At 40.0% G+C, this 14255-nt stretch overlaps 1 protein-coding gene across 2 annotated transcripts in view; it reads left to right on the top strand.

Moving 5' to 3' along the window:
- CDH23 (cadherin related 23) overlaps window positions 1–14255 on the top strand; it is a 394909-nt gene that overhangs the window by 237008 nt on the left and 143646 nt on the right. The gene's annotated exons all lie outside the window — the stretch shown is intronic.

A 14255-nucleotide genomic window follows, 5' to 3' on the forward strand; every position in this document is an offset into this window, starting at 1 on the left:
ATAGGTTATTACAGAATATTGAGTAGAGTTCCCTGTGCTATGCAGTAGGTCCTTGTTGATTATCTATTTTAAATATACTGGTATATATCTGTTAATCCCAAACTCCTAATTTATCCCTCCCCCATCACCTTTCCCCTTTGGTAACCATGAGTATGTTTTTGAAGTCTGTGAGTCTGTTTCTATTTTGTAAATAAGTTCATTTGTATCATTTTTTAGATTCCACATATAAGTGATATCATATGATACTTGTCTTTCTGTCTGACTTACTTCACTTAGTGTGATAATCTCTAGGTCCATCCATGTTGCCACAAATGGCATTACTGCATTCTTGTTTATGGCTGAGGAGTATTCCACTGTATATATGTACCATATCGTCTGTATCCATTCTTCTGTCGATGGATATTTAGGTTGCTTCCATGTCTTGGCCATTGCAAATAATTCTGCAATGAACACAGGGGTGCATGTATCTTTTTGAATTACAGTTTTCTTCGGATAGATGGCCAGGAGTAGGATTGCTGGATCATATGGTAGCTCTATTTTTAGTTTTTTAAGGATCCCACATTCTGTTCTCCATAGTGGCTGCATCAATTTACATTCCCACCAACAGTGTAGGAGGGTTCCCTTTTCTCCACACCCTCCCCAGCATTTATTGTTTGTAGGCTTTTTGATGGCCATTCTAACTGGTGTGAGGTGATACCTGATTGTAGTTTTGTTTCTTTGTTTTTTAAATTTATTTATTTATTTTATTTTTGGCTGCATTGGGTCTTCGTTGCTGCATGCGGGCTTTTTCTAGTTGCGGCGAGTGGGGGTTACTGTTTGCTGCAGCATGTGTGCTTCTCATTGCGGTGGCCTCTCTTGCTGGGGAGCATGGGCTCTAGGCACGCGGGCTTCAGTAGTTGTGACATATGGGCCCAGTAGTTGTGGCTTGCAGGCTCAGTAGTTGTGGCTCACGGGCCTAGCTGCTCCGCAGCATGTGGGATCTTCCCAGACCAGGGCTCGAACCTGGGTCCCCTGCATTGGCAGGCAAATTCTTAACCTCTGCGCCACCAGGGAAGCCCCCTGATTGTAGTTTTGATTTGCATTTCTCTAATAATTAGAGATGTTGAGCACCTTTTCAAGTGCTTTTTGGCCATCTGTATTTCTTCTTTGGAGAAATGTCTGTCTGATATTCTGCCCATTTTTGATTGGGTTGTTTGGGGAGGGTTTTTTTGTTTTGTTTTTTTCATATAGAGCTGCATGAGCTGTCTGTATATTTGGAAGGTTAATCCCTTCCCAGTGGCTTCATTTACAAATATTTTCTCCCATTCTGTGGGTTGTGTTTTTATTTTGTTCATGGTTTCCTTTGCTGTGCAAAAGTTCTTTAGTTTAATTAGGTCGCATTTGCTTATTTTTGTTTTTATTTTCATTGCTCTAGGAGGTGGATCAAAAAGGATATTGCTGTAATTTATGTCAAAGAGTGTTCTCCCTATGTTTTCCTCTAAGAGTTTTATAGTGTCTGACCTTACATTTAGGTCTTTGACCCATGTTGAATTTATCTTTGTGTATGGTGTTAGGGAGTGTTCTAATTTCATTCTTTTACATGTAGCTGTCCAGTTGTCCCAGCACCATTTGTTGAAGAGACTGTCTTTTCTCCATTGTGTATTCTTGCATCCTTTGTCATAGATTAATTGACCTTAGGTGCATGGGTTTATTTCTGGGTTTTATATCCTGTTCCATTGATCTATATTTCTGTTTTTGTGCCAGAACCATACTATTTTGATGACTGTAACTTTGTAGTATAGTCTGAAGTCAGGGAGCCTGATTTCTCCAGCTTCGGTTTTCTTTCTCAGGATTGCCTTGGCTATTCGGGGTCTTTTGTGCTTCCATACAAATTTTTACATTTTTGTTGTTGTTCTGTGACAAATGTCTTTGGTAGTTTGATAGGGATTGCATTGAATCTATAGATTGCCATGGGTAGTATAGGCATTTTGATAATATTGATTCTTGTAATCCAAGAACATGGTGGATCTTTCCATCAGTTTCTGTCATCTTCGATTTCTTTCATCAGTGTCTGTATAGTTTTCAGAGTAAAGGTCTTTTTTCTCCTTAGGGAGGTTTATTCCTAGGTATTCTCTTCTTTTTGATGCAGTGGTAAGTGGTATTTTTTCTTTAATTTCTCTATCTGAACTTCTGTTGTATAGGAACTTTAGTGTCTAGGAATACAACATTTCTGTGCATTAATTTTTTATCCTGCAACTCTACCGAATTCACTGATGAGCTCTAGTAGTTTTCTGGTAGCATCTTTAGGATTTTCTATGTAGAGTATCATGTCATCTGCAAACAGTGACAGTTTTACTTCTCCTTTTCCAATTTGGATTCAATTTATTTCTTTTTCTTCTCTGATTACCATGGCTAAGACTTCCAAAACTATGTTGAGTAAAAGTGGTGAGAGTGGGCGTCCTTGTCTTGTTCCTGATCTTAGAGTAAACGCTTTCAGCTTTTCACTGAGAGAATGTTGTTAGCTGTGGGTTTGTCATGTATGGTCTTCATTATGTTGAGGTAAGTTCCCTCTATGCCCACTTTCTGGAGAGGTTTTTTTTTGCGGTACGCGGGCCTCTCACTGCTGTGGCCTCTTCCGTTGTGGAGTACAGGCTCCGGGTGCACAGGCTCAGTGGCCATGGCTCACGGGCCCAGCCATTCCATGGCACGTGGGATCTTCTCGGACCAGGGCACACACCCGTGTCCCCTGCATTGACAGGTGGACTCTCAACCACTGTGCCACCAGGGAAGCCCTCTGGAGAGGTTTTTTTTCGTATTTATTTTATTATTTATTTATTTATTTTGGCTGCACTGGGTCTTAGTTGTGGCACATGGGATCTTCATTGCAGCATGTGGGATCTTTGTTGCAGCATGTAGGATCTTTTTAGTTGCAGCAGTGGGACCTTCTTAGTTGTGGAATGCAGACTTCATAGTTGCAGCATGCAGACTCTTAGCTGCAGCATGCAAACTCTTAATTGAGGCATGAGTGTGGGATCTAGTTCCCTGACCAGGGATTGAACCCCAGTCCCCTACATTGGGAGCCCAGTGTCTTACCCACTGGACCACCAGGGAAGTCCCTGGAGAGTTTTTGTCATAAATGGGTGTTGACTTTTATCAAAAGCTTTTTCTGCATCTATTGAGATGATCATATGGTTTTTATTCTTCAGTTTCTTAATGTGGTGTATCACACTGATTGATTTGTGGATATTGAAAAATCCTTGCATCCCTGGGATAACTCCCACTTGATCATGGTATATGATCCTTTTAATGTATTGTTGGATTCGGTTCACTAGTATTCTGTTGAGGATTTCTGTGTCTATGTTCATCAGTGATGTTGGCCTATAATTTTCTTTTTCTGTGGTATCTTTGTCTGGTTTCGGTATCAGGCTGATGGTAGGCTTATACAATGAGCTTGGGAGTGCTCCTTCCTCTGCAGTTTTTGGAAGAGTTTCAGAAGGATAGGTGTTAACTCTTCTCTAAATGTTTGATAGAATTCTCCTGTGAAGCCTGATCCTGGACTTTTCTTTGTTGGATTTCTTTTTAATTTATTTATTTTCTTAATGTTTTTGGCTGTGTTAGGCCTTAATTGTGGCATGTGGGATCTTTCATTGAGGCACGGGGTTTTCATTGCAGTACGCAGGCTTCTCTCTAGTTGTGGTGCATGGGCTTCTCTCTAGTTGTGGCACACAGACTTCTCTCTAGTTGTGATGTGCAGGTTTTCTCTCTCTAATTGTGGCATGTGGGCTCCAGGGCATGTGGGCTCTGTAGCTGTGGCGTGCAGGCTCCAGAGCGCATGGGCTCTGTAGTTTGCAGCACGCAGGCTCTCTCACTGAGTTGCACAAGCTCAGTGTTTGTGGCATGCGGGCTTAGTTGCCCCGTGGTATGTGGGACCTTAGTTCCCCGACCAGGGATCAAACCTGTGTCCCCTGCATTGGAAGGCGGATTCTTTACCACTGGACCACCAGGGAAGTCCCTTGTTGGATGTTTTAAATCACAGTTTCAATTCCAATACTTGTGATTGGTTTGTTCATATTTTCTGTTTCTTCCTAGTTCAGTCTTGAGAGATTATACCTTTCTAAGAATTTGTCCATTTCTTCTAGCTTGTCCATCTTATTGCCATATAGTTGCCTGTAGTAGTCTCTTATGATCGTTTGTATTTCTGTGGTGTCCCTTGTAACTGCCCTTCTTCATTTCAAATTTTATTATTTTCAGCCCTCTCTTTTTTTTCTTGATGAGTCTGGCTAAAGGTTTATCAATTTTGTTTATCTTTTCAAAGAACCAGCTTTTAGTTTCATCGATCCTTTCTATTGTTTTCTTCATGGCTATTTCATTTATTTCTGCTCTGATCTTTATGATTTCTATTTGGGTTTTGTTTGTTCTTCTTTCTCTAGCTGCTTTAGTTATAAGGCTAGGTTATTCATTTGAGATTTTTCTTTTTTCCTGAGGTAAGATTGTATTGCTCCAAACTTCCCTCTTAGAACTGCTTTTGCTGCATCCCATAGGTTTTGGGTCATTGTGTTTTTGTTGTCATTAGTCTGTAGGTATTTTTTTGTTCCCTCTTTGATTTCTTCAGTGATCCACTGGTTGATTGGTAACATATTGTTTAGCCTCCATGTGCTTGTGTTCTTTTTACAGATTTTTTTCTTGTAGCTGATTTCTAATCTCATACCATTGTGGTCAGAAAAGATGCTTGATGTGATTTCAGTTTTCTTAAATTTACCAAGGCTTGATTTGTGGCCCAAGATGTGATCTATCCTGGAGAATGTTCCATATGCACTTGAGAAGAATGTGTATTCTGGTGCTTTGGGATGGAATGTTCTATAAATATCAATTAAGTCCATCTGGTCTAATGTGTCATTTAAGGCCTGTTTCCTTATTGATCTTCTGTCTGGATGATCTGTCCATTGATGAAAGTGGGGTGTTATAGTCTCCCACTATTACTGTGTTACTGTAGATTTCTCCTTTTATGGCTGTTAGTGTTTGCCGTATATATTTGGTGCTCCTATGTTGGGTGCATATATATTTACAATTGTTATATATTCTTCTTGGATTGATCCCTTGAACATTATGTAGTATCCTTCTTTGTCTCTTGTTGTAACAGTTTTATTTTAAAGCCTATTTTGTCTGATGTGAATATTGCTCCTCCAGCTTTCTTCTGATTTCCATTTGCATGGAATACCTTTTTCCATCCCCTCACTGTCAGTCTGTATGTGTCCCTAGGTCTGAAGTGGATCTCCTATACACAGCATATATCCGGGTCTTGTTTTTGTATCCATTCAGCCAGTCTGTGTCTTTTGGTTGGAGCATTTAATCCATTTATATTTAAGGTAATTATTTATAAGTATGTTCTTATTGTCATTTTGTTAACTGTTCTGGATTTGCTTCTGTAGTTCTTTTTTCTTCCCTTCCTCTTTTGTTCTCTTGTGATTTCATGACAGTCTTTATTGTTGTGTTTAGATTGTTTTCTTTTGCGTGTATCTATTGTAGATTTTTGGTTTGCAGTTCCCATGAGGTTTTGATATAGCAGTCTACATATATACAAGATTATTTCAAGTTACTGCTCACTTAATTTTCAGTGCATTTCCAATATGCTGCCTCTGTACTCTCCTCTTCTCATGAATGCTGGTTTTGATATCATATTTGTGTGTGGATGATTTCCTACCTTTCCTGTATGTTTGCTTTTACCAGAGAGCTTCCCCATTCAAAATTTTCTTTTTTCTAGTTGTGGCCTTTTCTTTTCTGTCTAGAGAAGTTCCTTTAGTATTTCTTGTAAAACTGGTTTTGTGATGCTGAATTCTCTTAGCTTTTTGCTTGTAAAGGTTTTGTTTTGTGAAGGTTTTGATCTCTCCACTGAATCTGAATGAGAACCTTGCTGAGTAGAGTATTCTTGGTTGTAGTTTTTCCCTTTCATCACGTTAAATATATCATGCCACTCGCTTCTGGCCTGCAGAGTTCATGCTGAAAAATCATGATAACCTTATGGGAGTTCCCTTGCATGTTATTTGTTGCTTTTCTCTTGTTGCTTTTAATATGTTTTCTTTGTCTTTAATTTTTGTCAGTTTGAATACTATGTGTCTTGGTGTGTTCCTCCTTGGATTTATCCTGTATGGGACTCTGCATATCCTGGACTTGAGTGAATATTTCCTTTCCCACGTTAGGGAAGTTTTCAGGTATTATCTCTTCAAATATTTTCTCAGGCCCTTTTCTCTCTCATCTCCTTCTGGGATCCCTGTAATGTGAATGTTGGTGCATTTAATGTTGTACCACGGGTCTCTGAGACTGTGCTTATTTCTTTTCATTCTTTTTCTTTTATTCTGTTGCATAGTGGTGATTTTCACCACTCTGTCTTCCAGCTCATTTATTGCTCTTCTGCCTCATTTGTTCTGCTATTGATTCTTCCTAGTGTATTTTTCATTTCAGTTATTCTATTGTACATATCTGCTTGTTCTTTTTTAAAATTTATTTTTAGCTGTGTTGGGTCTTCGTTTCTGTGCGAGGGCTTTCTCTAGTTGCTTTCTCTAGTGGCAAGCGGGGGCCACTCTTCATTGTGGTGCACGGGCCTCTCACTATCGCGGCCTCTCTTGTTGCGGAGCACAGGCTCCAGACACGCAGGCTCAGTAGTTGTGGCTCACGGGCCCAGTTGCTCTGCAGCATGTGGGATCTTCCCAGACCAGGGCTCGAACCCATGTCCCCTGCATTGGCAGGCAGATTCTCAACCACTGCGCCACCAGGGAAGCCCTCTGCTTCTTCTTTAAATGTTCTAGCTCTTTGTTCAACATTTCTTGTATCTTCTGAGTCTGTGCCTCCATTCTTCTTCTGAGATCTTTGATATCTTTACTATCATTACTCTGAATTTTTTTTCAAGAAGATTGCCTATCTCCACTTCACTTAGTTGGTCTTCCAAAGTTTTATCTTGTTCCTCCATCTGGAATATGTTCCTCTGCCATCTCATTTTGTTTAACTTTCTGTGTTTGTGGCCTCCATTCCTCAGGTTGTAAGATCATAGCTCCTCCAGCTACTGGTGTCTGCCCCCTGATGGGTAAGGTTGGTCCAGGGGCTTGTGCAGGCTTCCTAGTGGAAGTGGATGGTGCCTACCCACTAGCTGGTGGAGCTGGATCTTGTCCCTCTGGTGGGCAGGGCCATGTCAAGGGGTGTGTTTAGCAGGCAGCTGTAGGATCAGGATGACTTTAGGCAGCCTGTCTGCTGATGGGTGTGGCTGTGTTCCCACCCTGTTGGTTGTTTGGCCTGAGATGTCCCAGCACTGGAGCCTGCAGGGTGTTGGATGGGCCCAGGTCTTGATGCCAAAATGGTGACTTCCGGCAGAGCTCACACCAGTGAATATTCACTGAGGTTTCTACCCCCAGTGTCCTTTCCCACACAGTGAGCCACAGACAACCTCCACCTCCCCAGGAGGCCCTACAAGACCCTCAAGTATGTCTGCCTCAGGCTCCTGTGGAGTCACTGCTTTGCCCTGGTTCCCAGTACATGTGAAACCTTGTGTGTGCCCTCCAAGAATGGAGTCTCTGTTTCCCCCAGTCCTGTGGAACTCCTGCACTCAAGCCCCACTGGCCTTCAAAGCCAAATGCTCCGGGGGTACTCCTCTGGATGCCAGACCTCCAGGCTGAGAAGCCTGAAAGCAGGGCTCAGAACTCTCACTCCTGTGGGAGAATCTGTGTGATATAATTATTTTCCCATTTGTGGGTCACCCACCGACAGGTATGGGATTTGATTATATCATGAAAGCACCCCTCCTACCATTTTGTTGTGAGTTCTACTTTGGATGTAGAATGCCTTTTTTGGTAGGTTTGGGTCTTTTGTTGATGGTTGTTCAGCAGTTTGGTACTTTCATGAGACAGGGTGAGCTTGAGTCCTTCCACTCTGCTATCTTCAGGAATGAGGAAACTTTGAAACGCTAATGACAGCACACCAGCAGCAGCAGCAGTGGCTGTATTTATGAAGCCCTCACTTTGTATCAAGCTCTTTGTCAACTGCTTTACCCATGTTATCTGATGTAATCCTCACAACTAAATGCTGGAGAACTCAGTGCTAAGTACACTTATCATCCCCACTTAGAGTCTGTGTTACTTGCCCAAAGTCACACAACTGGTAAACGCCAAGGCCAGGCCTCAGCATGTGGTCTTCACCACCTGGATACACAGCCTCCAGCAGGAAGGGGCTCTCAACCTGCCATAGCCATTAGGTGGGTTGGTGTGCTCACTGCCTGACCTGTGCCAGCTTTGCCATGTCACCCACCAAGGTTCTAGGCCATCTCTTTCCCTTGTCTTCAGTTAAACTGAGCCAAGTGGAAGCCCTCTCGTTTTCAACGTGATCAAAGCCAGGTTGAATTCAGAGGGCATGTCTGTTCCTGAAAACAAAGTGTCTGATGCATCTGGAAGCCCAACAGGATGAGTAAGACGGTATCTGTCAGCTTGGATTACCGGTCCCAAATCTGTGTAAATGACCAGGAAGAGACAGAGACTGTTAGGTGTACCTAGGAATTCTCAGCCACTCTCCAGTTGGGAGGAAGGAACCAACAACAGGACCAATTCACAGAACACCCGTGTCCCTCGGGACACCCGTGTTCGTGTGGCCTTGTCCTGATCATCTTGGATTTTTCTCATCCCTTCCCATCTTCTGGGGTGGTGACTTTCCTGGCCTCAGAGCCAGAACCTTCCAGGCTCAGTGGCTGGCAGCTGTGGAACAGCTCAGAGCACACAAACGTCAACTGACAGCTCAGAGGAGGTTCCCAAGAAAGATGTTCATGGAGGGATGGTCTCACTGGACCTTACTCCTCCCCCAGAGACATTTGCCAGCCTCTTACTCAAGGTTCAGCCCCTTGAGTGGAAGACACGCTCCCAAGAAAGGATGAGTCACCCCTCCCCTTGCTGGCTGCCCATTTAAAGCTTTTGATGCAAAACCATCTGGATGGAAGAATTTCTTTTTTTTGAATTGCCCCAATACGCTTTACTTTTTATTGAGATATAATTACATATAACATTATATTAGTTTCAGGTGTACAACATAGTGATTCAATATTTGTATCAATATATGTGGCAAAACGATCACCACAATAAGTCTAGTTAACATCCATCACCGTTCATAGTTACAAAAATCTTTTTCCCGGAATAAGAACTTTTAAAATCTACTCCTTTAGCAACTTTCAAATATGCAGTACTGTATTATTAAAGATAGTCACCATGCTGTATATTACACCCTCATGACACTTATTTTAGAGCTGTAAGTTTGTCCTTTTTTTTTTTTAACATCTTTATTGGAGTATAATTTCTTTACAGTAGCATGTTTCTGCTTTATAACAAAGTGAATCAGCTATAGCTATACATATATATATATATATATCTCCCCATATCTCCTCCCTCTTGCATATCCCTCCCACCCTCCCTATCCGACCCCTCTAGGTGACCACAAAGCACCAAGCTGATATCCCTGTGATATGCGGCTGCTTCCCACTAGCTATCTATTTTACATTTGGTAGTATATATAAGTCCATGTCACTTTCTCACTTCGTCCCAGCTTACTCTCCCCCCTCCCCATGTCCTCAAGTCCATTCTCTACATCTACGTCTTTATTCCTGTCCTGCCCCTAGGTTCTTCAGAACCTTTTTTTTTTTAGATTCCATATATGTGTGTTAGCATATGGTATTTATTTTTCTCTTTCTGACTTACTTCACTCTGTATGACAGTCTCTAGGTCCATCCACCTCACTACAAATAACTCAATTTCATTTCATTTTTATGGCTGAGTAATATTCCATTGTATATATGTGCCATATCTTCTTTATCCATTCATCTGTCGATGGACACTTAGGTTGCTTCCATGTCCTGGCTATTGTAAATAGAACTGCAATGAACATTGTGGTACATGACTCTTTTTGAATTATGGTTTTCTCAGGGTATATGCCCAGTAGTGGGATTGCTGGGTCATATGGTAATTCTATTTTTAGTTTTTTAGGGAACCTCCATACTGTTCTCCATAGTGACTGTATAACTTTACATTCCCAACTGTGCAAGAGGGTTCCCTTTTCTCCACACCCTCTCCAGCATTTATTGTTTGTAGATTTTTGTTGATGGCCATTCTGACTGGTGTGAGGTGATACCCCATTGTAGTTTTGATTTGCATTTCTCTAATGATTAGTGATGTTGAGCATCATTTCATGTGTTTGTTGGCAATCTGTATATCTTATTTGGAGAAATGTCTGTTTAGGTCTTCTGCCCATTTGTGGATTGGGTTGTTTTTTTGATACTGAGCTGCATGAGCTGCTTGTAAATTTTGGAGATTAATCTTTTGTCAGTTGCTTCATTGGCAAATATTTTCTCCCATTCTGAGGGCTGTCTTTTCATCTTGTTTATGGTTTCCTTTACTGTGCAAAAGGTTTTAAGTTTCATTAGGTCCCATTTGTTTATTTTTGTTTTTATTTCCATTTCTCTAGGAGGTGTGTCAAAAAGGATCTTGCTGTGATTTATGTCATAGAGTGTTCTGCCTATGTTTTCCTCTAAGAGTTTTATAGTGTCTGGCCTTACATTTAGGTCTTTAATCCATTTTGAGTTTATTTTTGTGTATGGTGTTAGAGAGTGTTGTAATTTCATTCTTTGACATGTAGCTGTCCAGTTTTCCCAGCACCACTTTTTGAAGAGGCTGTCTTTTTTCCATTGTATATTCTTGCCTCCTTTATCAAAAATAAGGTGACCATATGTGGGTTTATCTCTGGGCTTTCTATCCTGTTCCATTGATCTATATTTCTGTTTTTGTGCCAGTACCATACTGTCTTGATTACTGTAGCTTTGTAGTATAGTCTGAAGTTAGGGAGCCTGATTCCTCCAGCTCCGTTTTCCTTTCTCAAGATTGCTTTGGCTATTCGGGGTCTTTTGTGTTTCCATACAAATTGTGAAATTTTTAGTTCTAGTTCTGTGAAAAATGCCATTGGTAGTTTGATAGCGATTGCATTGAATCTGTAGATTGCTTTGGGTAGTATAGTCATTTTCACAGTGTTGATTCTTCCAACCCAAGAACATGATCTATCTCTCCTCTGTTTGTATCATCATTAATTTCTTTCATCAGTGTCTTATAGTTTTCTGCATACAAGTCTTTTGTCTCCTTAGGTAGGTTTATTCCTAGGTGTTTTATTCTTTTTGTTGCAATGGTATATGGGAGTGTTTCCTTAATTTCTCTTTCAGATTTTGCATCGTTAGTGTATAGGAATGCAAGAGATCTATGTGCATTAATTTTCTATCCTGCTACTTTACCAAATTCCTTGATTAGTTCTAGTAGTTTTCTGGTAGCATCTTTAGGATTCTCTATGTATAGTATCATGTCATCTGCGAATAATGACAGTTTTACTTCTTCTTTTCTGATTTGGATTCCTTTTATTGCTTTTTCTTCTCTGATTGCTGTGGCTAAAACTTCCAAAACTATGTTGAATAATAGTGGTGAGAGTGGGCAACCTTGTCTTATTCCTGATCTTAGTGGAAATGGTTTCAGTTTTTCACCATTGAGAACGATGTTGGCTGTGGGTTTGTCATATATGGCCTTTATTATGTTGATGTAAGTTCCCTCTATGCCTACTTTCTGGAGGGTTTTTATCATAAATGGGTGTTGAATTTTGTCAAAAGCTTTCTCTGCACCTATATAGATGATCATACGGTTTTTCTTCTTCAGTTTGTTAATATGGTGTATCACATTGATTGATTTGTGTATATTGAAGAATCCTTGCATTCCTGGGATAAAACCCACTTGACCATGGTGTATGATCCTTTTAATGTGCCATTGAATTCTGTTTGCTAGTATTTTGTTGAGGATTTTTGCATCTATGTTCCTCCGTGATATTGGCCTATGGTTTTCTTTCTTTGTGACATCTTTGTCTGGTTTTGATATCAGGGTGATGGTGGCCTCATAGAATGAGTTTGGGAGTGTTCCTCCCTCTGTTATATTTTGGAAGAGGTTGAGAAGGATAGGTGTCAGCTCTTCTCTAAATGTTTGATAGAATTCGCCTGTGAAGCTATCCGGTCCTGGGCTTTTGTTTGTGGGAAGATTTTTAATCACAGTTTCAATTTCAGTTCTTGTGATTGGTCTGTTTATATTTTCTATTTCTTCCTGGTTCAGTTCGGAAGGTTGTGCTTTTCTAAGAAATTGTCCATTTCTTCCAGGTTGTCCATTTTATTGGCATATAGTTGCTTGTAGAGTTTGTCCTTTTTGACCCTTTCACCCATATTTCCCATCCACCTTCCATACCCTGCCTCTAGCAACCACCAATGTTCTCTGTATTTATGAACTCTGTTTTTGTTTGTTTGTTTGTTTTAGATTCCACATATAAGTAAGATCAGATTGTATTTTTCTTTCTCTGTCTGATTTATTTCACTTAGCATAATGCCCTCAGGAGATCCATTCATATTGTCACAAATGGCAGGATTTCCTTCTTTTTATGGCTGAATAATATTCCATTGTGTGTGTGTGATGTGTACACACACACCCCACATTTTCTTTATCCATTCATTCTTTGATGGACATTTACATTGTTTCCACATCTTGACTATTATATATAATGCTGCAGCAAACATGGGGTACAGATACCTTTTCAAGTTAGTGTTTTTGTTTTCTTCAGATAAATGCCCAGAGGTGGAGTTGCTGGATGATATGGTAACTCTATTTTTAGTTTTTTGAGGAACCTCCATACTCTTTACCACAGTGGCTGCTCCAATTTATTGATACATTCCCACCAACAGTGCACAAGCATTTCCTTTTTTCACATTCTTGCCAACACTTGTTACTTCTTGGTTTTTGATGATAACCATTCTGACAGGTGTGAGGTGATATCTCACTGTGGTTTTGATTTGCAATTCCCTGGTGATTAGTGATGTTGAGCATCTTTTTGTATGCCTGTTGGCCATTTGTATGTCCCCTTTAGAAAAATGACTATTCAGAGTCTCTGCCCATTTTTAAAATTGTTTTTTGTTTTATTTTGTCTTTTGTTTTTTGGCTTTTTTTGTTTCTTTTTTTTTTTTTGGCTCTTGAGTTATATGAGATCTTTACATGCATATTATGGATATGAACCCCTTATCTGATACATGATTTGCAAAAGTATTCTCCTATTCCGTAGGCTGTCTTTTGATTTTGTTGATGGCTTCCTTTGCTGTTCACAAGCTTTTTAGTTTAATGTAGTCCCACTTCTTTGTTTTTTATTTTGTTGCCTTTGCTTTTGGTGTCAAGTCCAAGAAGTCATCATTAAGAGTGATGGCAAGAAGATTACTGCCTAGCTCTCCTTCTAGTTTTGTGGTTTCAGGTCTTACATTAAAGTTTTTAATCCATTTGCAATTGGTTTTTGTATATGATATAAAATAGTGGCCCAGTTTAATTCTTTTGGTGTTTTTTTTCTTAATTTAATTTTTATTTTATACTGGAGTGTAGTTGATTTACAATGTTCTATTAGTTTCAGGTGTACAGCACAGTGATTTAGTTATACAAATACATATATCTATTCTTTGTCAGATTCTTTTCCCATATAGGTTATTACAGAATATTTAGTAGAGTTCCCTGCGCTATAGAGTAGGTCCTTGTTTATTATCTATTTTATATGTAGTAGTGTGTATATGTCAGTCCCACACTCCCAAATTATCCCTCCTCTCCCACAGCCTTTCCCCTTTGGAAAGGAGAAAGTTTGTTTTCTATGTCTCTGAGCCTCTTTCTGTTTTGGAAATAAGTTCATTTGTGTCATTCTTTTTTAGATTCTGTATATAAGTGATATCATATGGTATTTGTCTTCCTCTGTTTATCTTACTGCATTTAGGATGATAATCTCTAGGTCCATTCATGTTGCTGCAAATGGCATAATTTCGTTCTTTCTTATGGCTGAGTAATATTCCACTGTATATATGTACCACATCTTCTTTACCCATTCAGCTGTCAGAGGACATTTAGGTTTCTTCCCTTTCTTGGCTATCATAAATAGTGCTGCAGTGAACATTGGGGTGCATGTATCTTTTCGAATTATGGGTTTCTCCACATATATACCCAGGAGTAGGATTGCTGGATCATATGGTAGCTCTATTTTTATTTTTTCAAAGAACCTCCATGTAGTTCTCCATAGTGGTTGTACAAATTTACATACCCACCAGCAGTGTAGGAGCATTTCCTTTTCTCCACGCCCTCTCCAGCATTTATTGTTTTTAGACTTTTTGATGATGGCCATTCTGATGGGGGTGAGGTTTTACCTCATTGTAGTTTTGA

The sequence above is a fragment of the Delphinapterus leucas genome, chromosome 16, assembly GCF_059928025.1.
Source record: "Delphinapterus leucas isolate spDelLeu-1000000601 "Yukka" chromosome 16, BTC_Dleu_Yukka2, whole genome shotgun sequence".
Lineage (NCBI taxonomy): Eukaryota > Metazoa > Chordata > Mammalia > Artiodactyla > Monodontidae > Delphinapterus > Delphinapterus leucas.